Source organism: Tyto alba, unplaced genomic scaffold (genome assembly GCF_018691265.1).
Source record: "Tyto alba isolate M040663 unplaced genomic scaffold, T.alba_DEE_v4.0 Super-Scaffold_9, whole genome shotgun sequence".
In the NCBI taxonomy this organism is placed as follows: Eukaryota; Metazoa; Chordata; class Aves; order Strigiformes; family Tytonidae; genus Tyto; species Tyto alba.
Window position 1 is genome coordinate 20753423 of NW_024881330.1, and position 23688 is coordinate 20777110.

The following is a 23688-nucleotide window of genomic DNA, read 5'->3' on the forward strand; positions in this document are numbered from 1 at the left end:
CAAGACTTCATGAAGAAATTAAATTGTAATAATAGAATTAGAAGACATCTGGGTAAGTAAAATAGCAAATTATCAACAGTCTTAGTTTTTCAATCTATAGGTTATCTTTGAATGAGTCAATAAGCATGTGGATAAGAATAATCAGTTGATAACAGTGTACCTTCTATTTTCAGAAAACTTTTTACAAAGTCCCTCACCAAGAAAATTAAGCTGTCGTAGGATGAGAGGGCTTGTCATTTAATATCCTTTGAAGTACAGTAGGCAAGAGGTCAGATTTCACAACAGAGGAAGAAAGATTATCACTGCAGCCTGACAGAGATCCATGGTTTTCAACTTACTGGATTTTTAGGCTAAGGAGAGAACAAGAAGGTGATGTAGTTTGCTGATGATACAAAATTATGTTGGGAAGTCAAATCTACTGAAAAAGGTTAAAAATTATTTCATAATACAGGTCATTAACAAAATGGCAGGTGAAATTCACTGTTGATAAATGCAGAGTAAAGACAAGTTTTCCTGCGAGTGCATAACTATGTTTATACATACACATAGTAATGAGCTTTAAATGAGCTATTACCATCCAATAGAGAGATATGAAAATGTCAGTCAACAGATATCTGAAAGGCAAAATAAATGTGAATTATTAGAAAAATATAGTTACACTACTCTTTAAATTCTTCTCATGAATATAGATTACACTGCTGGTCACCCTGTCTCAAAAAAGATGCAATGTACCCAGAAAATGTACTGAGAAGAGCAACAAAGGTGTCAAGCTGCTTCTGTCTAAGAAAGCAGAGAAAAAAATACAATGTAGGTAATTAGAAAATAGATCAGAGAAAAAGTATTAATTGTTTTCATGATAAGAGAAGTTGAGGCACCTAATGAAATTACGAAGATGTAAAGAAAAGGAAACATTTTGTTACAGAACATAACTGAATCACAGAATTGATTACCACAGGATGTTGTATATGCCAAAACTATGAATGGTTCAGAAAGAAATTAGAAAAATTCATAAAAAGTCCATCAAGACACATTAAGCACAAGAATGCACCTACAGACTCTGGTTTCTGGAAGTCCCTGTGCCACAGACTGCCCAAAGCTCAGAGAAAATACCAGCAAAGCATCTTTCCAAACTTGTCCTCTTCTGTGTTCTTTCCCTAATTACCACCTGCTGCTGGCCACTGGGGGAAATAGGACACTAAGCTGGATGTGAGGGAAACCCTACCTTGCCCTCATCCCACCCAGCCATTCTGATGTTAGGACCTGCCATGACACTGCCCAGGTGCCCTTGCTTGGGAAGCAGGAGAAGTCCTCCACAGGTTCTTTCCTTGGGTCATTTGTAGTGCGAAGGAGGTGACATCTACAGACTGAGGAAGCTCAGAAGAACAGGTCTGGGGGCTCAGAGGGATACAAGGTGCCTCAGTTGCTACAGATACTGAAGCATAAAGGGAGGAAAGCTATTTCTTTGCCTTCATTTTTCTCCCTGTTTTAATCTCCTAAACTGAACAGAAGTTGGTGTGGCTTCTCCATCTCAGTCACTTATCCAGAAAACTGGAAATCTCACCAACTGCCACTGTTGATAACTTCATTTAAAGAGGAGTCATAAAGTGTGTGGAGTAGCAATACTATTGTATTAAATATAAAAATACGGAAAGTATAAAAATATGGAAAATAATCCAAATGGAGTGTCAGGAAATTTTCAAATGCCTAATCAGGGCTCTGAAATTGTGCTTTACAGAAGAAAGCAAATGTAGAAAAAAGAAAGAACTGAAGGTCAGCCACCAGATTTTTCCAAACATACTGGGTATATTATGGTGGCTGTAGACTGGTCTGAGAAGCAAACTGTGACTCTGAAAGGGCAGAGAATGGATCCTACAGCAGCTTTAGATTTAGCAAAACAAATAGCCCTCTGTGCTGGCACAGCCGCACTGCCAGGCTTGCTGGCAGGCAGGGAGAGGAGCCTGCCCACGCCCTGACTCCCCAGATGCTGCTCTGCTTCACACTCTGTAATACAAATAGTTGGCACAGGAGTTTCACAGCACTGTTCCTCCACGTGCAGATGTAAGGTAAGTGATTCTTTGGGTTTCAGAAATTAAAGTGAATCTTCAGAATTCAGGGCTTTTAGGATGAAAGATCATATTTAAATTTTTTTGTAATACACAATAATATTTTACTATGGTGCAAAGTTATTGTCACGGATGGAAGAACTGTTACAATTGCGAGATTAAGTGGCCTACAGAAGACAGTGTTACTGAGAAAAGCCTGTAACCCAGTATAAATATTTCATCTTTTTTAAAAATGAACCTGGAAACAGTCTATCATCAAGTACAATGGTCTACTAATGTATGACTTACCAAACAGAATATGATACTTTACCAAAAGCCAGCAGCAACAATACCCAAGATTTGCTTGCTAAAGTCTTACAACTGTCTCAGTCAGTCCTCTAATAAGCTACAAAATTCCTACTTGCAAAATGTACAAGATTGAGCTAAAATAATTTTAAAACACAGTCAGAGGAAAGATATTTTTACTGTTGATGCACAGCACAAAGCACTAGGAGCTGTTACTTGGCTTTCTTTGGCCAAACACAGAGACTGTGAGCATGACCACGTTTTTTTTTTTTTCCCAAAAAATTGTGTTCTCTGCCCAAACAGAGAGAAATCTGATGACTGTGCCAAACAGCTATGATCACTTGTGACATTAGCTTCCAACACTCAGTTGTTCTGATTGCTCAGCACTTTGAGAAATTGCCTAGGAGCTATGGTTTGTTTTCTGTTGGTTCAGTTCAACTACCAGCTGTATCAACTGGTAAAAGGCTACATTTTAAACCATCATAATCTAAACAGGTTCCTGCAAACTGAAGTCATCCTGGCTTCCTGATGCCAAAATCCTTTCTAATTAAATTATTTTGCTTCAAAGGTGAATACAGATATTGCAGGTACGATTTAGTAGATGCATAACATCCACTCACCTACAAATATTTAAAATTCATAGTATCCTCCATGCTTCCCTTGTCCTCTGGATTAAGAGTATTCTACATGATTATTTTGTTTTGCATATACTTCCTTATTTGACTGTTTGACTTTGCATTTTTCAAGGGAATTTTATTTTCTCTGTTTTTATGAAATTCAACTGTCAGAAGTTTTAATAAATATATCTATCATTTTATTTAATGTAAGTTCACCACTTTTTTCATAAGATGCACATTTTCAATTTATATGTAATTAGCAGTTCTTAAGTTAAGGTATGCTTCTCTAAAAAATTCTTTTAGCCTCAGTACCATAAAGTTTCCAGGCTTTTTACTATGTAATTTGTATTCAGCATTCTTTGCGTAAGGACATCAAACTCAACACCACTTCTGGAATTAAATATTTTATTTCAAGCTATTATTCTTTTGGTATCAGATGTATTTTGTTTTGTAAGTCAGAGAAAAATAGTATTCTTCCAGATGACAAGTATAGTAAGTTTTACACTGAATACTATTGGCCTTTCCTTAATTTCTATGAAGACTAGTGTTTTGCCTTTACATTTTGAAGCCAGCAGGTAGCAAACAAGATAGCAAAAAGTCTCATTTTATAAAGCGTGCTTTGTATGCTTTTTTGTTTACTTATGTGATCAAAAATATTGAGGTCAATTAGAACTTGTAGACAGCACATTACAATTCACTATTTCTCAACAGACTTAATATTTAATATTACTCTTAATGACATCAGGGAGTACAAGCTATAGTATGCACTTTCCAAGGTTATTCAGACTGGATGACACAAGGACTTCGGTACCATAAACATTCTCCACCCATCCTACATGGACTGCATGAAAACCTGAAAAACAAGCTTGCAAGTGCTGCAGGGCCCTGGATGAGTGGTTTGGCTGATGCATAGAAAAGATTCTTACTGAATAAAATAGCAGAGGAGTGGAAGCCTCCAGTGGTGATATAAATAGGGATTTCAGGAGCAATGTAATCATCTGCATTCACCATAACTAAGTGCTACCCATGACACACGGTGACCAGAATGGTCTGGATGTGGAAGCTGTCTTTCCATTTTGCAAACTGGTCTGACTCAGGACAATGGTGTCTCAGTCAAGAAACCAGCATCGCTGGGTGGTTAGTCTAGATGATAGTCTGTGCTGGGAAACATGATTTATTACACATTTGATATCCACAGCAGTTTTTTGACTGTTTAAATGCTTTGCCATTTGTTTGGATAGCAAGATATTTCTTCAAGTATCAGCATTATTACACTAAAGAAAAAGAATTGGGAACAGAAATTGTGTGCAGCTTGCACAATCACACAAGTCTTTTGAAAGAGGTAATTAGACTTTAGAGGGCAGATTGCCATGGCATATTGCAGATAGGAAAATCTTGCTCAATGTTGTGGTCTGCCATGCCTCTTGTATATTACAAAGACATTTTGCATAATTTGAGGGTAAAAATTCTTATAAATATTATAAAGCAGAGCAGCTATGGTTTGTCTTATTGAAAAGCAATATTGTCCTTTCCTCCCCCCAAATTAATTTTTCCCTTTTCTTAACAAAAACATTCATAGAAGCAGTTGTTAGTACCACTACATTCTCTGTCACTCCCCTTTAAATGAACTGTTCTTCTAATACTTTTTTAGGCCTAGTGTCAAACAGAATCGTACAGAAGTTCTGAGGCAGTGAAAGTGTAACCACGCTGGCCAGTCAGCTCTGCTGTGAGTCAAAAGGCACTCCATAAAAAAATAATTGCTATCTACATATATAATGCAGAGAGCTGCATTTCTTTAATATCAGCATCTTCAGACTGATCTCTACTGTTTGGAAGTGCTTTGTTTGTCACATCTTTGCCTTTTGTTTTCCAGAACTCATGCTTCAAGAAGAAAATCCAAATATTAGTCTAAGGTTAATTGTAAGTAGATCCATAAGGATGATCTCCAAACCATTTTCAGATGATGCTCTTCCCCTTTCTTTCATACTGATAAACATGCAGCCACATCCAAAGTTACCTGAGATACCACTCTTTACATTTACTCTCTGTTACAGGTAGTAATAATGTTTTTAGGAGGGGAAAAAAAAAACTGAATGTCAGTGAACAGTTATCAGTAAGTGCAATAAATTCTCCCTCCATTGGTTAGCAGTTGAATGATCCTGTCAGCCACTTCATTACTTACAGCAAAGTAGCATGCAGCTGATTCTGCTGTACTTTAGTAATTTACATTCCTCAGAAATCTTTTTTTTTTTTCCCTCTTTCATGGTTTCACTTATATAAAACATATAAAATATTTCAACTAATGTCATTGTACTTCTCTAAATTAAGTTTTCAGATGTTCAGTGGGCTGGTTCTGTAATGAAAATATGGTGCACTCAGGGAAAAGGGCATTACACAAGCTGAGACAGAGCTCTTGCAGTGCTGGGGAAAGAACATTTGATTTCTCTAATAACTGATCAAACTATCACAGCAAGGAGTCAGCAGAAAACTGTAAGTTGCAAAGTGTTTTCACGTATGACAATAAACAATTTACAGACTGCCTACTTGGAAATCTAACTCTTTACATAACCGGTGAATGAAATATTAAAAAGAAAGTGTACAAACAACCCTAAAAGAACAAATTTGTCTCTTTCAAAATATGGCTGTCAATTAAAACAGCTTTACTAGAAAACAGTAATAAACTGCCTGACTCACCCAGTTTTCTCAGGGAGACATTATATTACCTGCCATGAACAAAGTACAGCTGTTTTTCAGAGGTACAATACTAGATGCTTCATTTTTTACCCTCATTTATCTTTGATATCTGTGTTGATGAGAACAGTCTCTTTTCCCCCATAACCACTGTCTGAGGTAATAATTAATAGTTTTATACAGATGATATAGATAAACATACAGTTCCTGAAGCTACCAAAGTGTGTATTATCTTCATATCAAATAGCATCTTTAAAGGCTGCTTTTCTTAAACTCTTGGCCTCCCTTGATCCCTTTTAATATGAAGGGCTGTGTACTGGATTGTTCAGTGGGGATGCTGGGGGGGAAAGCTAAGAATTGTTCTGCTCATAAGAAATGGAGTTCTGTGGTCTTTTTTTTTTTAACTGTTAAAAAGGTTTGACAAAGACTGTGAACATTTAAGGTTGTATCTTCCATTACAACCCATGGCTATTGTTCTGCAGGACAAAGTTTAAAAGTGAAGGAAGCAGTTATTTACATCTGATATGATTTTTCAAAGAAAGGACCTAGTATCATGATTCACATACTCTGAATGAATTCCTTATATGTACAGGAACAAATCTTGCATTGCCGACCTCTAAGAAGGTGCAATCTCTGATGTTAGCTTTTCAAATCATATACTTGAAACGCCTCCATGGCGAGTTTCATGCTGGTACATTCCTCCAGTGCAGAAGTACTTGGTCAGAGATGGCACTGGTGTAATGGCTGAACTCCAAGGCACATGAATCTAGTGAATGGGCATGGTCAAAAAAGAAACAGATACTCTGGGCCAACTTCTGCTGGCTTCTTGGGTCACACTCATAACTCAGCTGTGGTTTTGGGTCAGGAGGGATGTTGTCTGAAGAACGCAGGGTGAGATGTTTGGAAAGCACTGAATGGGGATCCATGAGATTTTACAGCATAACCTCTGTGGTGCTACTGCAAGTCCTGCACTTTGCTTCTCTTATTCCACTACTAAATCTTACTTCCAAACCTTAATAAACAGCTAGTACCCTGGGTAGAAGAGGGTTAATCAAGAGGAAAGTGAAATGGGAACATTCTCTTCTTGTTAATTGTTTTCAGAGCAAACCCAGCATGCAGTAAAAGAAATAAAGTAAAGCATTTGACCAAGATTTGTTCATGCCAGACACACCTTTTCTTGCCTCCTTACCAAATACAGAAATGTGTGTCTCCCTGAGGGCATTCTGTAGTTTTGAGATGTAACATTTTGACAGTGGAAAAGTACAAGTCTAAATACAGTACACTTTGTCAAACTTTGTTTAAACAAATAAATATCTGTTCAAAACTCTACCCTGATATTGGTTCCAATGCAAAACCTTTTATTAATAGGGATTCTGCAAGCCAGTAATACCAGTATGTGGCCATGGAAGGGACTGATTATTTTGGCAAGTATTCAGGCCACAAGATATGGACCTTAGATTCACATCTATCTTTGTCATAGTCTGAAATGCAGGTGGTCTTACTTTTTTGTTTCTTCCTTTTTGTTTACTCACTGATTCCTCTTCTCTGGCACATAAGAAATTATGTCCTTGAAAGGCACAAAAAATACAGCTAGCTACTTTATTTCCAGAGCATTTCTTTCCATGATGGATTCTAGCTCACAGCTCACAAATTTCTATTTATATGGAAGGAGGAAAATCTAGAAGTGAGCAGGCAAAAAGGAGACTACAACAAGTCTCTGAGGCATGGAAATTCATTATCTGCAAATCCACACAGCCTTGAAATCACAAATATCAGAGATGGAGAGTTTTAAGGAAAAAGAGTAAGACTAATTGGAAGATCACTTTCTCTAACAGTCTGTGCTTCCAGCATCAGAGTTCCCTCATTATTCAAAAAATTTCACGATACCGCACATTTCATATATAATTCTGCCAGGGTGTAGTGGAGGTGTGTGCAGTTACTGGAAGAGAAGGGAGGAAGCATGTCCGTGCAATTATTATTGCTCTCTTAAAAGGTTTTTCTTAGTGCAAATTAAGAACTTGCAGATGGCATTTCATTCTCTCCCCCACTTCTGCTTTTGATGGAGCCCTCTATGCAGGAGAAGGTGACCCTCTAGGAAACAGCATGCAGGCATAACAAGCAGGTCAGGATCTCCTCACAAATAACATCACCTACTGCGGGATGCCTAAGAAGTGTGATTCTTCATACTTTACTGAAGCTCTAAGTCCAGTCTTTGACTCCTCCTTTGTGACCACAGACTTGTATTCTGCATCATCTGAGTACCTAGAAAATACCTTCTTTTTCCTTTATCTGTTTTTTGATTTACTTAAAAAGCTACTTATTCCTTGAAGTAGGTTTTTGTCACATTGTATAAACAGCTCTTCAGGCACTGCTGTGATACTGTACATGCCTACTGGAATGAAAGAATGGTAAGAAAACACAAATGATAAAGACACAAGGAAAAATAGAAAAGAAAAAAAATTCACCAGAGGTAAAACAATATGGTGCAATTTTGCAGCACCATAAGTTATGACATTTTAGATTTTAGAAACACTTTGGAGTGAAATAATGTCTTCTGCACACTCTTTGATGACAGCAACTCTTTTTACTACCTTTCTTTGCAGCAGCCAAACTGTGCTGGAGGACACAACTCCAATTTCAATGTAGGAAACACAATGGGGGGGGGGGGGGGGCACCCTCCTCCCGCCTTCCACCAGCACATGTTAATAGCAGGAGAAGACCCATCAGGACACAGAAACTGAGCTGGCTTTTTCAGCTCTTTTTCCCCCCTCCCCAACCCAAGAAATGCTTGAAAATCCCCCTGATCTGGCCCTTGGCACCAGACTAACATTTTCCTGCTGAGGAAGCATGGACGTGTCAGTGTTCCCCATTCCTCTTTGGGAAATCCTGTGCTGGCAATGTGATGAGTTGACCTCTGTGGAGGAGCTCACAGCCTCCATGCACACGGGTTCTGAGAAACATGCCACACGTGGCAAGAACAGTGGCACAACCTGAAAAGAAATACCTAAATAAGAAATAAGAAATATCCAAATGTTCCTACATAACTTAGTACATAAATGTAACTTAGCAAAGCTGCAAGTCACCTCATGGCTCAGGCTCTTCTCAGTATCAGCAGTGAAAATTCAGTTATAATTAGCCAAGGATCATCCTCAATTTTTGTACTAGCTTTTGTCATCAAACTTAAACTGACTGCAGTACCATCTCCTGAGCAACTCTTCAACCTACAAGCAGTACAGCTCTGCCTCTGGTCCCGTGGAAGGCAGGACACGACTGGAAAAGATTGCCTGGATAAATTAACACTTCGAGAAATTTCTCCAGTATCCATAAACATGTATGATCATTTCTGTGAAAGAATAACTGGAAAAGTATGAAAGATTCTTGATGTTCTAGATATTTTTCCTCGGAGTCATTTCCACATCTGGGCATCTTTCTTTGCAGCCACCTCAGAGACAGACCAGATCTTGCTCTGAACTCAAAATACGGAACCCTTCAGGAAGAACTCTCTAGAATTTTACACTCCCAAGCAGCTCACACATGCAACTCTCCCTTTGTAGCTGACCTTCCAGAGAATTGTTTTTATTAAATAAATTAAATGTTTACTTCTTTACTAGATGTAAAACTGTTTTCTTTACAAAACACTGAACACGTATTATAGCCTTCAGAACAGATGTTCTTTTATCCCCTTAGAAATGGACTGGCAAAGAGAAGAGCCTCTGGTATGCAAGCCCTAAGGAAAAAAGTGGCCAATAGACATGCTCAGATGTGTTTTCAGAAGTTGTCTGTCACATCAAGTCCCATCCCATGTGTAGCTGATGTCCCCATCCAGCTGTGAAGGGTGGGGATCACAGAAGCCCAGCTAGAAGCTTCTTTTAGTTAGCGGCATGAAATCTGAAGTAATTTCTAAGAAATCCCTTGGACCCTAAGCCACCACATGGAGACTGCCAGTCCATGGCTTTTAGAAAACAATAAAAATAAAAATCTCTGAAACATTTTGAATCTCAGTGGGAAGGAAAATCCCTCTGTTCCTTTCAACTACAATGAAGTTCCAGCCCTGTTATAGGAGAAAGTCTATGGTTACGTGTTTGAGAACAATGAAAGAGCCACCCTAACTTCCATATGTTGTTTTTTTTTTTGTGTGTGTGTTTTGTTTTTCCAAACCTCCTAAAAGGCACCAACTAATAAAGCTATGTTGATGAAGTGAATGATTTACAGTCCCTCATAATATTCCTGATGCTAAATTGGAGAGATATGGGTTTGACAGATGGACTGTTAGATGGTTAATGAATTAGCTGGATGGCTGCACCCAAAGAGTTAAAGTCGGTGGCTCAATATGCAAGTGGAAAGCAGTAAGAATCGGTGTCCCTCAAGGGTCCATACTGGGACCAATACTATTTAATGTCTTCATTAACGACAAAGACAGTGGGAATCAGTGGACCTTCAGCAGATGTTACTTCCCTTAAGTGCCTGCATTGCACCTGTATGCCTACAGAGGGGGCATATTTGCCAGTAGTTGAAGAATGACATTCAGAAGTGCATGGACAGTGTCCACAGCTTCTCTTCACTTGGAGCTTTTAAAACCTTGGCTAAGTTGCTTTACCAGGATGAAAAATACCTCATAAACTGAGTTCACAGGAAGGGTATTTAACAAAATGCAGTTGCTTTCTCTATGTATGACAAAATTATTTTTTTCCTTAAAATACTAATTGGTTAATCAAATATTTCACAGTAATAGAGGATAAAGGATATGCAGTACTACATAAGGAAAGCACATTTAAAAATAGGAGCTGTGGTTCCTCTCTATCAATTAAGAACTTAAATAAAAGCAACAAGCAACCTTTTTGATAAGTTTTCAACCCCTGAATTTAAGTTAGCACTGAAGGAAAAGACTGAATTCATTTTCATTGACTTCTCATTTTTAATAGAGACGATTTAAAGATAATTGTATCCTTCTCCTGTAATGCATGAAACAGTGCAACAGAACCTCCACACAAGTGGTAAGAGCAGCCTGACTGTGATGCTGGTGTAACTCTGGTTCCAAGGATGACTTTTGAATACTCTGGATGAAAGCTGTAAGTTTTGACTGTACATTGTTTATGGGCACAATACTAATGCTAGAAGGGATGCCCATCAGGACAAAGCCAGTTGAAGCAAAGCACATTTTAATCTCACAAGGTGGTCAGACCTTGGAGCCATATGAAAATACAAACTAAACTCACCACTAAGGTGAGCACCATCATCCTCAGCCTGAGATTACCCTCATCAGACTTTTGCCAATATGCAAATTTTTCATATGACCTTGCTCTGTTTATTGTAAATTGCAGCAAAACTACATTTCAGCTTCACAGATGGTAGGTTTGGTCTTCTGGCTGAAAGTATTATAACTTGTCTTGGAAATTCTAGATCTGGGCTCACTTTCAAGGGAATCTCAAGTATATGTTCCAGCAAACACATCAATTTCATTAACCAGCCAAGCCTCCAATATTAAAACCCAGCCCCAGTCTTCCTGCTGTGGCAGAATGTGGCACTGATGACATTCTGATTAAATGCAATTGTCCTAGGGATGCAAAATGCAAACCACAGGAATAGAGACTTGTAGGAACAAATCTGTATAGAGGTGAGGAATTCAAAGCTACAAATGCAACTTGTCTAATTACATGTTGCAATAAAACTACATTTTCTGGAGAGATTGTATGCTTGCAGCTATTTGTGACATTACCAGCAGCAATGTAGTCCTTAATTCATATTTATAAACCTGACATCCTCATTCTTGGTAATTCAGTAGATTGCAAAAGTTCTTTTTTTAAAAAAAAGCTTTCGCAATAAACCCTGAGATATATTTTCATCCTTTGAAGGTAAATTGAATAATTGTCCAGTGAATATTTACTACCCTGACATGGAGAGGAACAAGAAACTGAAAATTCTAGGATACCGGACCTGCCTGAATTTTTATAATTGGGTTATTTTTCTTGCTTTTGCTGTCTCACTAAGGAAAAGAGTTTATAAGTTAATACTTCCATACAGTTAGATTTCAAATTTGATAATGCTGCTGTTGTGAAGAGTCCAAGCTCACGCTTAGCCCTGCTGCCAGATGCCAGAGTTGGAAAATGCCCCTAGATGAAGGGGGTTGGAATAGATGACCTTTAAAGGTCCCCTCCAACCCAAACTATTCTAAAATAATCTGTCACAGACTATCCTAGATTGGAAATGGACAATTAAAATAATTCATACAGATGTCAGAAGAATTTTTAAAGGAAACGCATATACTGGAATGGAACAAAATAAAGAAACATATATGGTACATCAAAGTTGTTTAGGGAACAAAATAAACATTTCCTCCTGGGAAAAGAGGGAAGAGATTCAGAAGAGAAATGTTTCCTACATTGTTGCTTGTAATTAAAAAACTTAATCATTCAGTAAAGCCTCCCTTTGCCCCAAGATCTTCTTTTCCATTTCAGGTATCATTTATAACTGAATATATTAATTTACGGTGAGGTTATTATGTACTCATGCAGATTCATATTTTAATCTTCTTTTTTTTCCTATAGCAGACTGTTTCTAATTATACTAGTAAAATATTTTGAGCACTGAACTCTTTTGCTAATCCTTTCTAATACCTGGTATTCTGGAAATAATTATTTCAATTTTTTATTTTCTTTTTTTTTGCATTCGTAGCTATAGATAGAGATAAAACCTCTATGTAGAACTCTGAAATTCCAGAGATATTCTTGAAACACTTGAGCACAGTCCAAAAGCAAACTATGATTATCATAATTACTTTTATAGAAATTAAGCATGCATTAGGCGCTTTACAAAAATAGGGTTAAATTCTAAACCACATCTACAGTCTGCTGAATCACTACTATTCTAAGGATGGTTCAGCAAGAGACCTAGTCTACAGTAATCAGCTATTCTGAAGTATGCCTGCTGGGAATGCCCCTAAAATGCCAGCCACCAGCTGGGAACAGCTAAAGCCCAATAGCTACTGCTCTGATCCTTTCTGTTCCTCCATTCTTCAGTACAGAAAAAAAAAAACAAAAAACAAACAAACCAAATCACTACCACCACCAAACCTACCTCAACAACACGAGTAACCCTCTCAGCATTTTGTCTATTTTTGTAAGCTGTCTCTTTTTATTGTGATTGGCTCCAAGTTATGCCCAGCTTTCCTATTCTGACCTCTTTTATGTCAACATCTTCATCCACATCAGCTCAACTGGAGTGATCCAAACGCACTTTCAGGGCCACATTCCCTGGGCTTCCACATAATGCACAGGCTTGTCGTGCTCTCAGTAGCACTAGAAGAAAGTGCTGATAGGCATGAGGAGCTAACTAAAACCTCAGGAGTGCTGAGCCCACTGGCAATTTGGGATTAAAATTTGCATCTGAGAGTGCCTTAAATCACTCCCATATAGTGACCCACAAAACACCATCACCTACTCTGCTCCCTCAGGGGTCACAAATCTTCATGTGTAGGCGGGTTCTTGGAAAAAAATTAAACGGCCCAAACAAACAAAAGAGTTTCTTCAGCTTGTGTCAGACTATCTTGAAAGCCAGCCCTAGCAGAGCCTGGTTTTGTGCTGGGAAAGATGTTCTGCACCGGCCACACATGCTTGGCAAGGCTGGGGCTCGGAGCCCTCGGGCAGGCCGGTCAGAGGATTCCTCTTACTGCTCCTCTGCTCCTCCCTTCAATCTTCATTTGGAGACAGAAGGAAAAATACAGTGTACGGTTTTCTTTGGATGGCTCCTGTGCGCTGCTCACAGCCAAATGTTGCTGCCGGAAACATATAATTTCTCTGGGGGAAAGGTGGGGCTTCTGTAGAGGACAAGAGGCTGATCTTGATATTGGTGATGAATCACATACTAAACTGAAAATTGCATATAAAGTGGGCTTCAAAACAAGAAAATGTTTCCTTTGCTGCCAGACTTGCCAAGTGGGCTCAAGGCACAAACAAGAGATCTTGAACATGGTCTTGAGAATACATGGCCTGAACAAGAGACTGGTTGGTAGAATGTGAGATTTATAGGAACTTTGTTATTTGTCATGTGTGTTTCCAAAGTTCATCCTAAATTGTGACACATTAACATATAGCTGTTGCTCATCTCAGACAAAGCGTTATCTAAAAAGGCAGGGCATATATAGCAAAATCAGTAAAAAGTACCAAACAAGAAGGAATAGTCTCCCTTTGTTACTCTGCTCTGTGTGTTCCAGTGAGCATCACATGCTTTGAGGTTTGAAAGTATTGATTTAGAATTATATTAGAACTAATCAATTTAGCACATTTAGATGAAATCCTTTTGCAGGTATGTATGCTACTTATTCACTCTTTGATATTCTGAACTTAATTCTTGTTATCTGTTTTTCATGTCTGGTCCAGACTGGAAATATGAGCAACAAATTTGACAAGAAGCTAGTCTACACAGACATATATTTTCTTGTTGCATGCACTGTGCAAAGGAGCCTGTTATACCCAAATATAGCTGCCTATGGAACTGAAACCATAAAATTCAACCTTTGCTTTATGTAAGGAAAATAATTTTGCAGAGAACTCAGTATCCTCTAGTGGAGTTCACATTTCAGAAAATCTACAGTCAGTGGAATTTTAATATCCCAGTACATCAGTCTGCAGTGAACTCCAAGTACATGGGCCAAGGGCTGAAGCAAAATCCCACTAAAGCTAATGTAGTGTCATGAGCTGTGCTGTCGCAATGCCATGAATGAGGAAAGATGGTAAATTATACACACAAAAGGAATGCAACCCAATGCAACATTCATTCCCTCTCCTCACAGCTGAGTAATTTCTACAAGCATCATGCTATAACTCTGGCTGCTGTAGCCGAAAGGCAGTATGCATCCTGCCCACACCTTCCTGCACTAGATATGTCAGTGAATCAACTGCAATTTCATTAATCAGCAGCGATTCCCTCTCTTAACAAACTTCTGGGAATTGCTAATCAGAAAATAGCTTTTCATTTTCACAGCAAGGTAAAAATTCCATCTTTTATTTAAGGATACAACTGAAATAAATCAATTAGAATGTTTTTTACATAAGGCTATGAATGCACATATGCAGATCTGCAACTAAAATAACTGATTTGACTTTGGATTATCTGTGCTGAAGTTAGTTAGACATTTAACTGACTGTACATTTCAAAGAAAAATAAAAAGCATTTTTCTGAGATATGTAATTTAAATTACTAAATTATTTTCTTTTTAAGGATTAGAAATTTCATACCTATTTTTAAATCAGATGAAGGAATTGTTTTCGAATTCATAAGTAAGTTCACTTAGCAGCAAAAGTAGTGTTCCTTCCTTTAAGACCTAAAGTAAAAATAGATTTTCTTGTATATATGCAGAGAGTTCTTGGTAAAAAAATTATTCTGTATCATGGAAATGCAGCAAATGTGGAGCCAGATGAAAAATAAAAAGAAAACAGAGAATGGAGTTAGCAGTATTGAACTGATGTTGTCTTGTTTTCTTTACCAATCAAACCCCCTGCAATAATAAATCAATCACAGTGTTACTTCATCTTTATTAACAGACCATTAAAATTGTTGTCAGTGTATTTGCTGACTTTTTAGCAGGGCAGGTTGCAAAGTGCTTTTGTGGGCACATATTGAATGATTTCCCAATTTTTAAAGAATAAGGGATGTTCAGGCACATTTTGTAAAATGCCAAAATTGACTGTAATACATAAAAATAGCCATAATAGGTAGTTCAACTTTTTAATGAAAAAGGCATAACATGGTCTTCCTCCAGACAAAAAGGTCCCTGATTTTAGAGACAGCCACTCACAATTTTACTGAAATGTGCAGCTCTCCTGCCCACTTACAACTGAGTGATAAATTACATTCAAATATCTGAAGTTTTCCACACAGTTCTTTTTTTAAGCTAAAATAAATCAAATTTTCTCTCTTTTTTTTTTTTTTTAATCTTTCCACCCTGCGGTATAATACTACCACAAAAAATTGTGTAGTCCTGCTTCTTCCTTCCTTCGAAGAGGGATAAAAAGATTATTCCTCCAAGTTCAGCATAATGTAGCAAACCTCTTATTTATGGTTTAAGTATTTCCAGTGCAGCAGTTTCCTTGTAATCATGGGTGAGCTGCCGGCGGCAGTATGGCAGGCTGCAGGCAAAGCACGAAGAGCTAAGGCTGAAGCACTAAGTGCCTCCTGACAAGTGACTCTCTAGCTGACCCATCCTCCCCCCAGACACGGGGTAGGGACCAGCCACCAGCTTGGGGCACCCGGATGCGCGTTGGAAGGGATGGGTACAAGGTGGTGGAGATGAAGAAGCCCAGAGGAATGTGACACCCTGGGAGAGGAGAAGGGCACAACATGGGTGCTCTGGTTCTGACCTGTGCCTTGCATGCTGAAACACAGACGTGTGAATACTCCTTACAGAGTCGCCTACTTACTGTGCACTGACCCGATTTGTACTGGATTATGCTCAGGTTCTTACAGTTGATCTGAACTAATTTTTGCCGTAAGCATGTCTTTGGCTTAATTCTGCACTGACTTAATTTCTGGAGGGAAGCAGACGACACCAGAACACACCCATTCCTAACTAGGATTTACCAACTCACACAGGACCAGAAGGAATGTAGTCATACAGAAATTTTGAAGAATGATCTATGATAATGAAATCCTATTGACTCCTTAAGTGTTCAGCGGTCTTTGATCAGAACCAACCTCACCTGAAGTCATCACAACCTCATATGATGACCCACATCCTTTTTCTGATAAGTTATCTTGCCTTCATCTTCCTCAGGTTATTTTGCCTGTTTACTTTCCAGAGTGAAAAGGGTGGTAACTTCTTCTAATGATTCATTTTCTGCCTTTTACAAAATACTATTTTTCAGGGTTTTTTCTGCATGACTTTTGAACATAGAGTTAAAAATATAAATACCAGTATATATATACACACACACACACAAACATATGTCTCTCCAGTACTTTCTAAATGACTAATCTGAAAGGACATGATTCTCCTAAAATAACAATGTCTCCAATGAAGTACAGCAAAGCAGTACACTAAGGATCACCAGACAAGTCAGGAAGTAGCATCGGAAATAATCTGGCAGGATGTAAGAGAAACAAGCATGCTATGAGTGGGGCAGATACTTCAAACCCTGGAAGTGTGAAGGACAAGTCATATTCTTATTCAACATTCATGTTCCTTCGGGGTTTGAATCACAGCACTTGTCAACACTACTGTTGTTGCTACAACAATTTAGGATAAGTCAGAAATCAAAACAGTCTAATTTAAATTAGCCAAACTTCAATTATTAACAAATACAAAGGAATAATGAAAAAAAAAAATAATTGTAGAAAGAGCTGGTACCATCCACACAGGCAGAAATCTTCCCCTGTTGGTGTCTCCTAACAGGGAACAGCTGCGGCGGGTGGCAACCAGCACCCCATAAGCAGAACCCCTGACGGTGTCACCCTGCTCCGAGTGCCTTCTTACGCCTCGGGAGAGCCACAGCACTGACACCTGTCAGCTTGTATTTCACGTTGAATGTAAGAGGAAGCAAGAGGCTCAAAGAGGGAATGCTCATGGCAAGAAATGGGTTGAGCGGGGAAGCAGCCTGTGTGCAGAGCCACCGGCGAGGCTGTGAGGATCCACACTGATGCCTCCTGGGACGGGCAGTGAGGAAGGAGCTGCCCCACCACCATATCCCAAAAGGCAGACAGCAGTGATTGAAGCTATGGACACTTCAATACGCATGTGAGGTAAGAAGTGGGTCATGAGCTGCAAGGCTGGAGCTGCTGAAGAAATGGGATCTGCTGAAGAAACGGGATCTACTGAAGAGATGGGATCTACTCAATAACTGGCAGCAGTGGGATCTACTCAACAACTAGCAGCAGAAGAGGTTTTGAAGAGATACTGAGACAGTCTTTTACAATATGTCTATATTGTTTGAGAAACTGAGAAGCTACATATGCTGCCTGCTAGAACTCTGCCTGATTGCCAACTAAATCTACAGATAATTTGTTGTAGAAGTATCTACCATCTGTAGTCTGAGGTAGGCAAGATCAGCACTACACACTTGATCTAAGGAAACATTAACCAGATGGCCCCCCCACCCTCAGGAAATGTTGCACCTGGGACTTGAGACATGTCCTTTGTTTGAGAAGATTGTTTGTTGGGACATGCCCTTTGTTTGTGAAGACATGCCATTTATCTGATAACATGGGAGTTGCTAGGGGAGGGCTGGCCAAAGTTGTAGTTAGGGATCTAACGGGGTGGGGGGGGTGCGCTTGGTGTGGAGGATATGTTAAGGATTTCTCAGAACTACTTGTAATATTCCCTCACTATCCTTGGAGTAGTGATGCATATGTATTAGAATCAGTGAATATGTAACGTTTTTAAGCAATAAAAAGGTGCTGTATTCCACTCCAAGCAGCGCACGTCTGTGGTGGAGTCATCCCCCGTGTGCCCAGCGCTGAATAAACATACCTACTTTATAACCTTACTGGTTGCAAAGTTGTGATTCTGCACCTCAAATGTTGTTTAGAAATAGTAACCAAAATCAGTACACCCATGAAAGCAGTGGGTTTTACAGTTGAGAGGCCCAGGATATTCCTTCCTATTTTCCTAAGGACCTCTTTGCAGAAGGAAGTTTCCCTGTAAAATACAGCAACCACAGTATTTTGTCTGCACTCAGCTGATGAACACCGAATTTCTTCCTACCACTCACACTTCACTTCCCTAAAGTTAAATCTGTGATAAAGACAACCCTTATGACACTCTTACTCTGAGTAATATTTTATAAGCAGTGATCAACTTAAGCCACATTCAAGAACCACATCTAATCCTCCAGGGCACCTGCAACAGAGAAAGCTGCCCGGCAGCAGGCCCAGGTAGAGGAAAGCTGTAGCGCACTGACTCGCTTGTTTGTCCAGAGAAGGGACAAGAACAAGACATGAGACTGCTACAAGTAGAGAGTAAGCATAAAGGAAAATTTAGGAGGGGGCCTCCTCTCTCACTGTTGGGTTGGCAGCCACAACATATCCAAAATGAAGCCTGTCTGGGTGTAGAGGCAAAGAAGGGCCAAAGAGCAATGGTGAGAAGAGACAAGGGCAGGACCTTGTTTAGGAGAGATGTTCCAGGGACCACCTCAGAAAAAAAAGACAGTATGTGAGCATGAAGAAAGGTGAAAAGTCCAAGAAGGTCTATTTTGAGGAAGATCCTGGTTTACATGTGTATTTGGTCCCTATACTTTAAAAAAAAAAAGACTTATTAGAAAAACATTTTATTAGATTCACTGAACTTGGACAAGAAATTCTGAGAATTCACCAGGTAGGCTTGCAGTCACAGTCCCAGGATTTCTCGTATCAATCTTAAATTGTAAAGTTCGTACAGTTGGAGCCACAGCAATATTTCTTCCATTGTGACTATTTTGTGAGGGTAGTCTAGCTTTGTAACTTGATTGTTTGTATTAGGATTGTTTTGCCATTTTGCAGTATAAAGCAGCCACTCTGTCCACCTCCTGTCTCTAAAACAAAAATACAATCAGAGGAGCAAGGCAGAAATGACTTTTGTAGGCTCACTCAGTGGACCAGTACACTGCAGAGTTATCTAATTCACTCTCCATTTTGTAAAATGTTGAAACAATTTCTGTTAATTTGCTCAGTTAAAAGCTGGGGTTGAGCAGGAAAGGGGAAGATTGAGTTTGCACAGTGAGAAATTATTTAGTATTAATAAAACTTCCAACTTTGCATAAATTTATTTTATCAACCCTGAAAATCAAAGTCTAAAACTGTCTTGCATCATGCAGGAAGAAAAAAAATAATAGTTTTATTTTGTTTCTGCAGCCAGTGAAATTACTGAAAGCTGCGTTAAATCGGTTCTCTGATAGTACTAACGCATCAGGAAAATATAGTTTCATAATTAAAAAGAAATAATTTCCCCTGTTTTCTACGTTTTTATATGAAAGACATGACTGATGGAAAATAATCCTCAGCAGTGCTTTTTAGCCGAGGAGCCGCTCTGAGGGAGCCACCGGCCGGGGGGCAGCGGGGGCAGCCCGACACCGGCTGCTCGAACTCCCTTGGCACCGGCCTCCACGCCTTTCAGTCGCCTGCCAGGTATCCACCGTGTAACGGGTAGAATAGGGTTGGCTTCTTCGAAGTGCAAATTGAAAGACAAGTCTCCTGTCACCTGTCATCCAAACAGTGACTGCAGGGGGAAAATCCCTGCGTTCTCCCTGCGCTGACAGTGCATCAGGCCTTCCAGCAGAAAATATGGAGGAAAAATTGATGTGCATTCACGTAAATGGGTTGTCACGAGTACACGCTTTCTGTCTGTTGTATTAAAATATCACGGTGATCAGCATCTGAGTATAACGAACATCTTGAAAGCTCAGTTGCTTAATTGAACTAAATCTCTCCAACACAACCAGACGTTCCTGGATGCAAGACAGGAATAATCAAAAAATATGTTCAACAAGTAAACACTCCAAACCAAGTAATGGTTCAGCTTATGAAATCAAGGCTAGAGATCTTTTTTTCCATATTAAATATGCTATTTGTCTCTGAACACCTAAGTCACACCAGCTGTAAGCAAACCCAGCCACACTAATTGGACACCCAAACAAGATCCGGTCTGGCTCCCTTTTTTCTGGAAATTATATGTTTGTTTCTCCTTGCAGAAATACATTATTCCAGCATCAGTGCAAATACAATGAGTCAACTGCAAGCACTGATATGATCATATAAATACCCTTCTGCACCTTAGCAAAAAGTTTCAGGCCAGCAGAGTCTCGGCTCCTGGAGCAGGGAATTTCAGACATCCGAAGACCACAGCAGTGCAGGGAACCTCCTGAGGCTGCAAGCACCCAGGACTCGGCATTGGGAGCCTCCTGGATGTCAGACACTGATCCTTCATCCCAGTCTGACCTGGCACACACAGGTGCGTAGATGTGCAAAGATACACTTTGGATCTAAACATACCCTTTTGGCCAATCTGTTTGCAAGATGGACTCATGAGGGAAACAGATTCAGTAAGAAGTGCTTTCTGTCCCAAATTAACAGCAATCAAATAAGGGTGTGGAGGATTTTAATTAGTATCTTATTAAGAAACACTTCATTAAAGAGAGAAAGGAAAAGACAAAGAACAAAGCAGGTTTATCTCCTGAATCATGAAAGGAGCAAATCTACAAATGCTGAGAAATTTATTCTAATTAGTCTTTAGTAAATGACTGATGCCTCATTAAAAAATAAAAAGAAAACCAAACTAACAGCCCCCCCCAATATACATTCTGCTCAGTAATAAATCTGTTGTATCTGCCATAGACTTTCTTGAAAGCAGAACTGTTCTCTTCTGATGTTACCAAGGTTATTTATATAGACCTTTATCATCATTTCTTTGAAGTTTATGAGAAAAAGATCCTAAAAGTCCTAAAAGTATATAATATGTATTTTACCATTAGTGACTACAGAGGGTTAGTGACTCATTCTTGAACTCACCCTAATGAATGGCATTACTCATTCACTTTGATAGGCACAAGATGAAACTCTAAAGTTGAAACCCTAATTTCCTGAAATCAGAATTTTACTATCCATTTTATTGGGTTCAGGATTTTAATCTGAAGTTTTGAAGAGAACAGAAGTTATTCACCCCTTTGCAGAGGCCTAACACAGTGTCTGTGTGCCTTAAATCCTTAAAACTGGTCTAAGGGCTCTGGTAATGTATCGTGCTCCCATCTCAGACCTGAATTATGGCAAACTTTTCCCCAGGAATTAATACAGCAACATATACTTCTGGCATATTTTAAAATGCAAAAGTCTACAGAAATAGATACAAATCTGCTTTTTTTTCAGACAAGACTACATACCCTGTATGTGTACCTAGTTAGCAGTCTATACTCATATTTAGCCCTGTGTTGAATGCCAAAATCTGTTTCCTACTTACACTCCAATATCATTTACAGACCTTGCCGTATCAGCTTCATGGATTACACATGTGCTACCCTGGTTCCCTTGTTTAACAATTAGCCCCAGGAGCAAACTTTTTCTTCTGTTTAGAAAAAAAAATAAATCAGGAAATTCCTTTTATAAAGTCAGCTGTCTAGACAGCATGCATTATAAATAGACCAAAGCATTCTCTTCCATATATATTTCTGATTCTCATTTGATTAAGTAGGAAGAATCCCAAAGACTCAGTGTTTTTATATTATATATTCAAAATATATTTTGTACACTTCAGAGTCAGTATAAATTAACATACAAGAAATTGCAATGAACTCACTGGCTAATACTTAAAGGCTGCATATATCTCATTTGCACAACTCCAACCTCCTGGAATGAGCTGGTCCATCCCCCTCTTAGAAGATTTTCCTGTTTGCTAGGTTAGCATTTTCCCCCAAACAAAAAGCACTGATGTGCCACATATCTCTAGAGAGTTTGGGGAAGGGGCAGGAAAAAAAGGAAAGTATTTGCTTTTCAAATGCACTAGTTAACATTGGGCATGCATACTTTCCTGTTTCATTTCTTCAAATAAATTGTAGGTTGTTTTGGATTTGAGAACAGGACTATTAGACAAAATGACAAAAGACAGTGTTCAAGCAAAAATCTGGCCTCAAAATCCAGGTTATTCATTTACCCACGGAAGAGTCAGATGCATTTTTGCTATAGAAGAAAAAAAATAACTTCAGGATACGGTATTGTGGCTTTCTACTTTTCTGGTTCATGTATTTTTATTTACTTACATTATATATTTTAAGCTTCTCATTGTTGTGTTATTTTCCAGCTGCAATCATTGCCTAAAACCACAAGATGAATTACCAGAATCAGAAACATAAAGAGAAACCCAAAATACAGTCTGTCATTTGCTGGATAGCTGCTCCGTGTGATAGTGCTCTCCCCCAAACTCTGCTCTCGGCCTTGGCGGTAGGTTTCTTTTTACTACTAGACCTCAAAAACTCTTTTGTTTCTCCCCTTAACCGATGAGGGTAGCACTGACACTGAAATCACTGATGCACGTAAGTGGTGAGAGCACTCTAGTCAAAGCATCGTGGACAAAGTACCTTGCCTCTTGGCCATGCTTTCCTGCAGGCACCAGGTTTCATGTTGTTCCAGCTATGTGGCCAGAAGGATTTCAAGCTACTCTGGTTATGTCTCCCACGAGCACAGTCACCATTAAAGACAGGAGGTGTCGGGATCTTCAGTCCACAGGCCATTGCATCCCACATCCCTGCTATGATTATTCAGCAGACTCGAGACTATTTTAAGTCTTTACCAGTGATACTCAGGGTGACCCAAACAGCTTTTTCACAACAAGGTGTTCTCCAGCCACAGCAGTAGGATGTGAACATAACAAGAGAGTGAGGCATTAAAAATAGCCAGTTCACAGAAAAAAATGTTTCTTTTTAATTGAAGACAAAATAAAACAATTGTGGGTTTGTTTTTTGTTTGTTTTTGTTTTTTTTTTTTTTTCCCCCACTGGTGAACCAGGGCCAGTATCTCTGTGAACAAGCCTCAAATATACAGTTTAAGACCTAAGCCTTCATTGCTGTGTGAATATCTTAAGAGCGTTGCATGGATGCACAAGAGCCTGTGGACTATAAAGTGAAAGCCACAGAATAATTTAGGACATAAGTAGCCTCTGGTGGTCACTCCAAAATATCCACTGCTCTCCCTTCATCCAGTCAGAGGATGTATTCAGTTTGCTCAGACACTCTTTGCCCTTGGTAAATCCATGCTGGGTGTTCCAACTATTACCTTAGCATTTGAGAGCCTGGACATGGCTTCCATTTGCTTCATCCCAGGGACTGAGGTGAGTCTGACTGGCCTAGATACTCCTTCCTGAAGATGGTTGTGACATTTGTGTATTTCCAGTCCTCAGGAATGTCCCCAGTCTGCATGACCTTTCAGAGATGACATAGAGAGGCCTTACAATTGGCCAACTCCCTCAGCACCTTCAGATGCATCCTATTTGGTCCCACGGTCTCATGTAAACTCTGGTATAATCTGTATATTTAATAAAAGACTTAAAAAGTCTTTAAGACTTTGACCTTACAGATTGGACA

At 39.1% G+C, this 23688-nt stretch overlaps 1 protein-coding gene and 2 long non-coding RNA genes across 5 annotated transcripts in view; 2 read left to right on the forward strand and 1 right to left on the reverse strand.

Moving 5' to 3' along the window:
• The window catches only part of OXR1 (oxidation resistance 1), a 297516-nt gene that overhangs the window by 103299 nt on the left and 170529 nt on the right, over positions 1 to 23688 (reverse strand). The window lies entirely within an intron of this gene.
• On the forward strand, positions 1451 to 18132 carry LOC116963436. The gene is made up of 2 exons (XR_004408167.2): positions 1451 to 2063; positions 17043 to 18132. It is a non-coding gene; the product is annotated as an uncharacterized LOC116963436 (long non-coding RNA).
• LOC122152639 lies at positions 4719 to 9263 on the forward strand. The gene is made up of 2 exons (XR_006164708.1): positions 4719 to 5455; positions 8260 to 9263. It is a non-coding gene; the product is annotated as an uncharacterized LOC122152639 (long non-coding RNA).